This window comes from Leptonychotes weddellii, chromosome 2 (assembly GCF_054177405.1).
Source record: "Leptonychotes weddellii isolate Sample4059 chromosome 2, ASM5417740v2, whole genome shotgun sequence".
In the NCBI taxonomy this organism is placed as follows: Eukaryota; Metazoa; Chordata; class Mammalia; order Carnivora; family Phocidae; genus Leptonychotes; species Leptonychotes weddellii.
In genome coordinates this window covers 71138673-71150556 of record NC_138370.1, presented here as the reverse complement: position 1 = coordinate 71150556, position 11884 = coordinate 71138673, and positions in this window count along the sequence as shown.

The following is an 11884-nucleotide window of genomic DNA, read 5'->3' as shown; positions in this document are numbered from 1 at the left end:
TTCCCTCTCTCACTGTGTCTCTCTCTGTCAAATAATTAAATAAAATCTTTAAAAAAAAAAAAAGAAAGGATGAATACCCAATTTTTACATCAACATGGATGGGACTGGAGGAGATTATGCTAAGTGAAATAAGTCAGGCAGAGAAAGTCAATTATCATATGGTTTCACTTATTTGTGGAACATAAGGAATAGCATGGAGGACATTAGGAGAAGAAAGAGAAAAATGAAGGGAGGGAAATCAGAGGGAGAGATGAACCATGAGAGACTATGGACTCTGAGAAACAAACAGGGTTTTAGAGGGGAGGGGAGAGGGGGAGTGGTTAGCCCGGTGATGGGTATTAAGGAGGGCACATACTGCATGGAGCAATGGGTGTTATATGAAAACAATGGATTGTGGATCACCACATCAAAAACCAATGATGTATTGTACGGTGACTAACATAACATAATAAAATTAAAAAAAAAAAAAAAAGAACAGCACCTGGCACTCAAAAAAAAAAATAGAAGCAGACTCCCTGCTGACCTGGGAGCCTGATGCAGGACTTCATCCTGGAACTCCAGGATCATGACCTAAGCTAAAGGCAGTTGCTTAACCAACTGAGACATCTAGGCACCTCCTCCCCCGCAGTTTGACAATTTCTTACAAAGCTAAACATACTCTTACTATACAATCCAGCAGTCATACGCTATTTACCCAATTTATTTGAAAACTTCTATTCACAAAAAACCTACAGACTTCAGGTTTCTGGTTCTAAGTATAAGGAATTTGGAAGTCACCACTCTGTTCTAACAATAAGTAAAAAGCTAAACAGCAAACAACAACAGAAAACTCAACAGTTCTTAGATCCATAAAAGAGAGGAGGACACAGGGCAAACCACTATCCCCTAAACTGGCAAGTCAGACAGGCAGATACAGGGAGTCATGGCTTACCTGAACAGAGACCTAAAACCAGAACCAGTGCTGCAGTAGGAAAAACTGAACTGTAATTGATGAAGTGCTCTATGCTCAGTGTGAACAACTCTGACAGTTAAAGACTACAGGGAGATGCATTCATCAGGGGTGGGGAGGCATGATTCCTGTGCTTTTGTGAGTTTTACCTCTAGAGCTCAACCAGATTCTCACAGTAAGTAGTAGAGAAAATTCCCCTCATAATTCCAGCAGCAAAAGGCAAAAAGGAACCATTTTGAAATATGCCAAAGCACTCTTTTCTTCTTAACAAGGCCAGTCCTCAGGAGAAACTAATTAACCAGAGCCTAACTGGCTGGGGTATTATCAGAGCCTAACTCACCTGGTAGGAGGGAAATACACAACACTAATCAGCAGTAGCCATCCTCATTTACCTAAGGGGAGAGAAAAAACAGAAACTGTGTGAAGTGCACTGTCCAGAGGCATAGGCTCACTAAAAACTGAGATCTAATTATAGGACTATAGAACAATTTACCTTCCCCATACCTTACCACCACATTAGTAAAGGCCTATTTACAGCAGTTCCTTGTTCATGTCCAGCTATCAAGAAAAAATTACAAGGTATACTAAAAGGCAAAACACACACACACACACAATTTGAAGAGACAGAGGGGGCATTAAAACCAGACATGGCAGGAATGTGAGAATTATCAGACTAGGATTCTAAAAGAACTATTATTAATACTCAAAGGGCTCTAATGGCTAGATCAGGCAGCATGCAAGAACAGATGGGCAATGTAAGCAGAGATGGAAATCCTAAGGAAAAACAAAACTAAATGCTAGAGAACAAAAACACTGTAAGAGATATGAAGAACGCCTTTGATGGACTTATTAGTAGATTGAACACAGCTGAGGAAAGAATCTCTAAGCTTGAAGATCTCAATATAAACCTTCAAAACTGAAAAGCAAAAAGAACACAGACAAAAAAAAAAACAGGGAACAGAACAGAATATCCAAGACCTATGAAACAACTACAAAAGGTGTAACATACATGTATGAGAATACCAGAAAGAGAAGAAAGAAAGAAAGAAAGAAAAAAGAAAGAAAGAAAGAAAGAAAGAAAGAAAGAAAGAAAGAAAGAAAGAAAGAAATAGAAGAAATATTTGAAACAATACTGACTGAGAATTTCCCCAAGTTAACGTCAGACACCAAATCACAGATCCAGGGAATTCAGAGACATCAAGCATAACAAACTCCAAAAGACTACACATAGGCATAGTATTTTCAAACTACAGAAAATCAAAGATAAAGAAAAAATCTTGAAAAAAATAACCTACATATATATATTTATAGCTTTACCCATAATTGTCAAAAACCAGAAGCAACCAAGATCTCCTTCAATAGATGTGGATAAACAACTATGCTAAATCTAAACAATGTAATGTTATTTAGTGATAAAAAGAAATGCACTACCAAGCTACAAAAAAACCATGGATGAATTGTAAATACATACTGCTAAGTAAAAAAAGAAGCTAATCTGGAAAGAATAAATAATCAAAACTTGTATAACATTCTGGAAAAGGCAAAACCATAAAGATTATTTTAAAAAATCAGTGGTTGCCAGGTATTTAGAGACAAAGAGTGTTACATAGGTGAAGTACAGGGATATTTTTTAGGGCAGTGAAATTATTCTGTATGATACTGTAGCGGTGGACACATGATACTATGCATTAGTCAAAACCCAAGGAAATTTACAGCACAAAGAGTAAACTTTAATATATGCAAATTTTAAAAATGATTTAGAAGGTTGGGAGAATACACAGTGGAATGCAGAATGTGACAAAACAATGTAACTGTATTACAAATGTTTGAAAGAATTACTAAATGGGGCTGAGGAAGAAAAGACCTTAGTAACTTTGGAAATAAGTGGAGGCTATAAAATGAAAGCCAAACTAAACTATATATAAGCACTGCACTCCAGATTATATTGCTTGCTACAGAGGTACAGACTAGTAATTCTGATACATGTGTATACTGAAATTAAGCAATTAGGTAAACAGACGGCAGATAGTGAAAGCCAGATTTGTCACTTAAATCAGGTTACACATGAGCAAGGGGAAGAGACTAGAAGGATCCACATGGCAAGGAATCAGGGTTGTAGACATCAGTATGAACTTGTGTTTATTTATTTATTTTTAAAGATCTTATTTATTTATTTGACAGAGAAAGGCACAGCGAAAAAGGGAACACAAGCAGGGGGAGTGGGGGAGGGAGAAGCAGGCTTCCCGCAGAGCAGGGAGCCTGATGTGGGGTTTGATCCCAGGACCCTGGGATCATGACCTGAGCCGAAGGCAGACGCTTAATAACTGAGCCACACAGGCGCCCCATGAACTTGTGTTTAGCTTAACACAATACAGATGGTTACATAAAGAAATATTTATATTTATAGATATTTCCATATTTATGTTTTTCTATATAAATTTGTAGCTATTAATAGATGTGTGTATATATACAGATTAGTATGACCCATTTGCTCCCTTGCTTTGGCAGCTGAGAAAGCCAAGAAGCAACATCACCCTAGTACTACTGAACATGCCAGATCTTAGTTTCTAATACTACTACCAACAAAAGGAATCAGAATTTCTTAGAAGAATGGCTGAATCTAGGGCTGGTACAGGAAATACACAAAATGAGAATGTAGTATCTGGTACTTCCAGAAAGTAAAAAACAGCTGGAGAAAAACAAACAAACAAAAACAAAACAAAACAAAACAAAACAAAAAACAGAGGCAATGATTGAAGGGTTTGTCAAAAGGATATATTTTAAATTTTAAAATATATTTTATGTTATATTACTATCACCTAATAATTAAAGTATGGAGATAAACAATAAGCAATTGATTTAATAATAAATAATATCTTGATTTCTATATAATGCTAGGTTCTAAGTTTTTGTCAAAAATTTTATTGGTGTTATTTATTAACTTTAATGATGGCCCATGAGGGAGATAGAAATGCTACCATCTCTAAAATCAAGATATTGATAGAAAAAGTGACAGGTTTGTGGAACAAGGAACTGATAGCCACATTTTACAATTACCAATTATTTGACATTGTAATGATGTTTGAGACTAATAGTCATTGTATTTCAATTCTACTCCCATTGAACTTTGTGTTCTTAGAAAAAGGAGGAAAAGGCACGCCCCATTCAATGCAAAATAGTATTCAAATATAGGCAAATTTAGAACAATTGTTTAAGACCCCATTAGTTAAGAAAAAGAAAGTAAAGAGATCTTGGATATATTCCAAAATGTTTTAAAAGAAAACAAAAGCTGATTCTTTAATAAACAATGAATAAGGGATATTCACTGCAATGTCTTTTTTTTTTTTTTAATTATCAGAAATTATACAGTCTGGACTAATTTCACAAAAAGATTTAAGGACTAGAAATAGGAAAATCTCTCTATTTAAGATCCCTCCTTAGTTCTCTGATACAAAATACAATGGAGGATACATTATCTGGTGAATTGAAGTATATTAAATAGCTAATTGGGATCATTAGACAGTTCCTCAATTATTTAAGCAATTGTGGCAAGAAAAAAATATTTTTGCCAGAATAATCAGAGTAAGGGTGGCCATAACTCTCATTAATTTATTCATAGCCATACAAGATAAAAGATCCTACTCAGACACTTTTCCTGCCAGCACAACAAATAGCTAATATTATTTAATATCTTTTTCTAACCTAAAACCTCCATTCATTTCTGTGTCTCCTTCTACCTCATAGCCTTCCCTATTTTGTTTTCCAGACAATAATTCTTGCATTTGCTTTCAAGTTACCCAACAAGTCAGACTTCAGAGCTCCTCCAACCCTTGATGCCTCTGGAGTATGCAATATTTTAAAGTGACCTCTCCTCCCTATTGATATTTCTACCACAAGGAACAAACCACATATAGCTACAAAAACTGAACATAAAATGACTACACATGTCTACTCAACTCTGGAAACACTCCTGGGCCCCCAATCTAACTCAGTCACATTATTGTATTCCTCATTTACTGCCTACCTTAGTTGCCCTCTATTCCAAGCTTGAAACCAGGATACATTCTTCTCTAGTACAGGGTCACAGATTAGAGACTTCTGTGAGGGCCCTTAGGCAAGGAGTACTAATCACTGTCCTTTGTTTTGCTTCTTAACTAAATCTCCTTTGGTTTTGAAAACCAGGACTCTGATTCCTCTATAGTCTCAGCATCTCCTCCCCTTGAGAACTTCATTTGTTCTGTCTCCATCACACCATAGCCGAACTCATCAAATTTCCCAAGCTGAGCTCTGGTGCAAATGACATACACCCTCAAGTCAGTTGGAAAGAAAACTGGTCACAAATCTTTGAAGCCCATTCAGCAACAGTTCTCAAAATGTTTAGTGTGTAGCACTCCTTAGAATCAGAAGTTTTGTCAGTTCAGTGCTTGGAAAAGATTAAAAGACTCAAATCAATTCTAACATCTCAACAATAATGTAATCATTCCCATAGCTGACATCTTTACTCCCTAGGATTTCCTTCCATTGTAATGGGCAGGTGATCATTCTGAACAACACCAACAGCAAGAGAAATGACAGATGCCTTACCCAGGATATTCTTGGCAGACTCAGCAAATCTCCCTTACTTACTGACTGAAATATTCTCCCAAAGATCTCATTCTTCCTCCCCCATTTATTTTTATTTTGTTTCTTAAATTCAAGTTAGTTAATAAATAGTGTAGTACTGGTTTCAGGAGTAGAATCCAGTGATCCATCACCCACATACAATACCCAGTGCTCATCCCAACAAGTGCCCTCCTTAATGTCTATCACCTATCCAGCCCATCCCCGCACCCACGCCCTTCCAGCAAGCCCGTTTGTTCTCTAATGGTTTGTCTCCCTCTCTGTTTGTATCTTATTTTATTTTTTCTTCCCTTTCCTATGTTCATCTGTTTTGTTTCTTAAATTCCAAATATGAGTGAGATCATATATTTGCCTTTCTCTGACTGACTTATTTTGCTTAGCATAATACACTCTAGTTCCATCCACATTGTTGCAAATGGCAAGATTTCATTCTTTTGAAGCTGAGTATTAGTCCATTCTATATATATATATATCACATCCTCTTTATCCATTCATCAGTCACTGGACATTTGGGCTCTTTCCATAATTCAGCTATTATTGATAGTGCTGCTATAAACATTGGAAGGCACGTGCCCCTTGGAATCAGTATTTTTACATCCTTTGGATAAATACCTAGTAGTGCAATTGCTGGTTCATAGGGTAGTTCTATTTTTAACTTTTTGAGGGACTTCCATATTGTTTTCCAGAGTGGCAGCACCAGTTTGCATTCCCATCAATAGTATAAAAGGGTTCCCCTTTGTCCACATTCTTCCCAAGTTTCCCAAGTTGTTAATTTTAGCCATTGTGACAGATGTGAGGTGGTATCTCATTGTGGTTTTTATTTATATTTCCCTGATGAGTGATGTTGAGCATCTTTTCATGTCTCTGTATGTCTTCTTTGGAAAAGTACCTATTCATGTCTTTTGCCTATTTCTTGACTGGGTTATTTGTTTTTTGGGTGTTGAGTTTAATAAGTTCTTTATAAACTTTGGATACTAGCCCTTCATCTGACATGTCATTTGCAAATATCTTCTCCCATCCTGTAGGTTGCCTTTTGGTTTTATTGATTGTTTCCTTCACTGTGCAGAAGTTTTTTATCTTGATGAGGTCCCAATAGTTCATTTTTGCTTTTGTTTCCCTTATCTCTGGAGACGTGTCTAGTAAGAAGTTGTTGCAACTGAGGTCAAAGAGCTGGCTGCCTGTGTCCTGTTCTAGGATTTTGATGGTTTCCTGTCTTACATTTAGGTCTTTCATCCATTTTGAATTTATTTTTGTGTATAATGAAAGAAAGGGGTCCAGTTTCATTCTTCTGAACATCGCTGTCCAGTTTCCTCAACACCATTTGTTGAAGAGACTGTCTTTTCTCCATTGGATATTCTTTCCTGCTTTGTCAAAGATTAGTTGGCCATGCAGTTGTGGGTCCATTTCTGGGTTTTCTAATCTGTTCCACTGATCTATGTGTCTGTTTTTATGCCAGTACCATACTGTCTTGATGATTACAGCTTTGTAATACAGCTTGAAGTCCAGAATTATGATGACTTCTGCTTTGCTTTTCTTTTTCAACATTACTTTGGCTATTCAGGTTCTTTTGTGGTTCCAGGCAAATTTTAGAAATGTTTGTTTTAGTTTGTGAAAAATGCTGGTGTTATTTTTATAGGGATTGCATTGAACATGTAAATTGCTTTGGCTAGAGCATTTCATCCTAAAGCAGCAGAATACACATTCTTTTCAAGTGCACATAAAACATTCTCCAGGGGCACCTGGGTGTCTCAGTCATTAAGTGTCTGCCTTCAGCTCAGGTCATGTTCCCAGTGTCCTGGGGTCGAGCCCTGCATCAGGCTCCCTGCTCCACGGGAAGCCTGCTTCTCCCTCTCCCACTCCCCCTGCTTGTGTTCCCACTCTCACTGTGTCTCTCTCTGTTAAATAAATAAACAAAATCTTAAAAAAAATAAATAAAACATTCTCCAGAATAAATCACATAGTGGGTCACAAATCAGGCTTCAACCAGTACAAAAAGACTGAGCTCATACCATGCATATTTTCAGACCACAATGCTATGAAACTTGAAGTCAACCACAAGAAAAAACTTGGAAAGACCACAAATACATGGAGGTTAAATAATATCTTACTGAAGGATGAATGGGTTAACCAGGAAATTAAAGAAGAATTAAAATACATGGAAGCAAATGAAAATGAAAACATGACAGTCCAAAATCTTTGTGACACAGCAAAGGTGGTCACAAGAGGGAAGTATATAGCAATCCAGGCCTCCCTCAAGAAGCAAGAGAAGTCTCAAATACACAACGTAACCTTATACTGAAAGGAGCTGGGGAAAGAACAGCAAATAAAGCCTAAAACCAGTGGAAGAAGGGAAATAATTAAGATTAGAGCAGAAATAAATGATACAGAAATTTAAAAAAGCAGTAGAACAGATCAATGAATCTAGGAGCTGGTTCTTTGAAAGAATTAAAAAAATTGATAAACCCCTAGCCAGACTTATCAAAAAGAAAAAAGACCCAAATAAGTAAAATTATGAATGAAAGAGGAGAGATCACAATCAACACTGAAGAAATACAATTATAAGAGAATATTATGAGCCATTATATGCCAACAGATTGGGCAATCTGGAAGAAAAGCATGCATTCCTAGAAACATATAAACTTCTAAAACTGAAACAGGAAGAAATAGAAAATTTGAACAGACCCATAACCAGCAAGGAAATTGAAGCAGTAATCAAAAATCTCCCAACAAACAAGACTCCAGGGCTGGATGGCTTCCAGGAGAATTCTACCAAACATTTAAAGAATTAATACCCATTCTTCTGAAACTATTCCAAAAAATAGAAATGGAAGAGAAACTTCCATTTCATTCAAATTCATTCTATGAGGCCAGCATTACCTTGATTCCAAAACCAAAGACCCCATCAAAAAGGAGAATTATAGACCAATATCTCTGATGAACACGGATGCAAAAATTCTCAACAAGATACTAGCTAATGGAATCCAACAGTACAATTAAAAGGATTATTCACCATGATCAAGTGGGATTTATTCCTGGGCTGCAAGGGTGGTTCAACATCCACAAATCAATCAATGTGATACACCACATTAATAAAATAAGAACTATATGATCTCTCATAGATGCAGAAAAAAGCATTTGACAAAATACAGCATCATTTCTTGATAAAAACCCTCAAGAAAGTAGGGATAGAAGGAACATACCTCAAAATCATAAAGGCCATATACAAAAGACCCACGGTTAATACCATCCTCAATGGGGAGAAACTGAGAGCTTTTCCCCTAAGGCCAGGAACACGATAGGGATGTCCACTCTCACCACTGTTATTCAACATAGTACTGGAAGTCCTAGCCTTGGCAATCAGACAACAAAAAGAAAAAAAAAAAGGCATCCAAATTGGCAAGGAAGAAGCCAAATTTTCACTCTTCACAGACAATATGATACTCTGTAGAAAACCCAAAACACTCCACCATGAAATTGTTAGAACTGATAGATGAATTCAGCAAAGTTGCAGATATAAAATCAACGTACAGAAATCTGTTGCATTTCTATACACCAATAATCAAGGAATTGATCCCATTTACAATTGCACCAAAAACCATAAGATACCTAGGAATAAACCTAACCAAAGAGGTAAAAGATCTGTATGCTGAAAACTATGAAACACTTATGGAAGAAATTGAAGAAGACACAAAGAGTTGGAAAAACATCCCATGCTCTTGGGTTGGAAGAACAAATATTGTTAAAATGTCTATACTTCCTCCTCCATTTAAAACCCTCCCCAACTCCCCAGCAAGCACTTCTTCAAGTCAAAGCTCTGAAAACCATAAGTTGCTCTGCCTTTAACTACATTTTTCTTTACTTGCATGTGGCTTTTTTAAAATTTTGGGTTGGACATGGACACTTCCCACATCCAGGTTGAGCAGCAGTGATGTCAGCACAGCTTAGTTTTAGGCAGTTTACTCTGCTCCACTTGAAGGAACCCCAAATGTTTTTTTGACTCACTTAATTTTTGTGGTCACAAGACTAAATATTCTAGAGTTCTTCCACTTGACTCCTGTGTCTTCGTATACTTTATTGACTGAGACATGATTTCTTAAATCCACTAATGTAATGCATTCCATTCTATTGTATTTCCATTATATTCTGTTTATTTTCAATCATTAATAACAATAAACTTCCTAATTATATGTATATTATTCTTACAATAGCCTTCCTTTCTAATTCTCCCTGTCACGTAATGTTACATGGAGTTTTTAAACACCTTCAGTTACCTCACTATTTGGTTATCACTTGAGTAGGTCTGTGTTTTTCCTTGACCACACTTCCCTAGATACTCAAGAAGCAAAATTTTTACACATCACAGTAAACTCACAGTCTTCAGTAGGCATTATTTGGTCTTAAAATATACTTCTTACTTCTGTATAATTCAGAAGAATTTTAACCCACTCTGAATGATGCCAAATAATCCACTCAATTCAAGTTTCCATCTGACATATAATCCTCACAGTAACTGTTAAAAATTATTACATATTGATGAAAAATTAAAGTTATTGTCACCCGTTAAGAACCATGTAGAGTTTATTAACTAGGTACTAGTAAAAGCTTACAGAATTTACTCACAGTAAAGCACTAACAAGAAATACCTTTCTCTTTTTATCCAACACTCCAGGAGTATCTAGCTATTACTTCAAATATATGTAGATAAATTTCAGAGATACATTTTGAACAGCTTCTTCTGAATGAAATCACTGAGATTTTATATATCTATATAGTACTGATATATCTGTACTATAATACTGATATAGTACTGACATATCTGATTCCAAAGTAATGTCACAAGGTTCTTCCTTTTTAGCCTCTAATCCTTAATTTTATCACTCTTCTTCTACAATGAGAACTCTAATTCCTAAAAACATCAACATGTTTATTCATTTGCTCAATTTCTAAGACACACAAAATAATTTTGGAACTATGATAGTATCACTAACAACAAACCTACTAATTAAAATTAAAGATTTGCCTGTAGTTCTTTTGTCCTTGTAATATAGCCTCCTGAGAGTATATAATCAGAGTACATTTTCACAGTAAAGTACTAACAACTCAATTAGAAAATGGGCAAAAGACAACAGACATTTCACTGAAGAGATATATAGATAGCAAAATATCATATGAAAAGATGTACAACTTATTAGCCGTTGGAGAATTACAAATAAAACCACAATTAGATATCAGTACACACTATCAGAATGGTTAAAATAAAATACATTGACAACACCAAATGCTAGAGAAGATATGGAGAAACTAGATTACTCATACATTGCTGGTATGAATTTAAAATGGTACAGCCACTGGAAAAGTTTGGCAGTTACTTATGAAATTAAAAAAAAAAAAAACACATGCAATTATTATATGACTCTGCAGTTGCACTCCCAGGTATTTGTACTAAAGAAGCAGAAGTTTACACCAAAACCTGTATGCAAATGTTTAAATATTTAGCTAAAATCTGAAACAACCCCAATGACCTTCAACAGTAGAAAGGCCAAACAAACTGTAATACATTCATACTACTTAGTAACAAAAAGGACTGATTATTGATTATATGCAACAACTTGGATGAATCTCCAGGGCATTATACTGAGTGAAAAAAACAATCCCAAAAGATTACATACTGCATGTTTTTATTCATATAACATTCTTGAAATGACAAAGTTATAGATATACAGAACAGATTAATGGTTGGGAGGGGTTAGGGATGGCAGGGTGAGAGTAGGGAATGGGTATCTTTATAAAGGACAAGACTAGAAATCCTTGATCTTTATGGTGATAGAATTGTTCTTTATCTGACTGCAGTTGTGGCTAAATAAACCTACATGTGCTAAAATTGCATAGAATTAAACATACACACACAAGAAAACTGGGGAAATCTGAATGAAATCAGGGTGGATCGTATCAATGTCAATAATATGATTGTGACGTTGTATCGTTTTGCATTATATTACTATTATAAGAAACTAGGTAAAGGCTATATGGAACCTCTCTGTATTATTCCTTACAACTGTATGTGTATCTACAACTATCTCAAAATTTAAAGTTCAATTTTAAAAGTTACTCGGATTGATTTAGTGTCTGTGTGTGTGTGTGTGTGTGTGTGTGTATGGTTATTTTTTATATATAGTTAGGCTTCTTGAATTTTCAGAATTTTCCTTCCATACTATTATTTTAATTTTATTTTTAAATATCTAAAACATGCTCCAAAAGTCAAAAATATTTTAAAAGGTATAGGGGCACCTGGGTGGCTCTGTTGTTAAGTGTCTG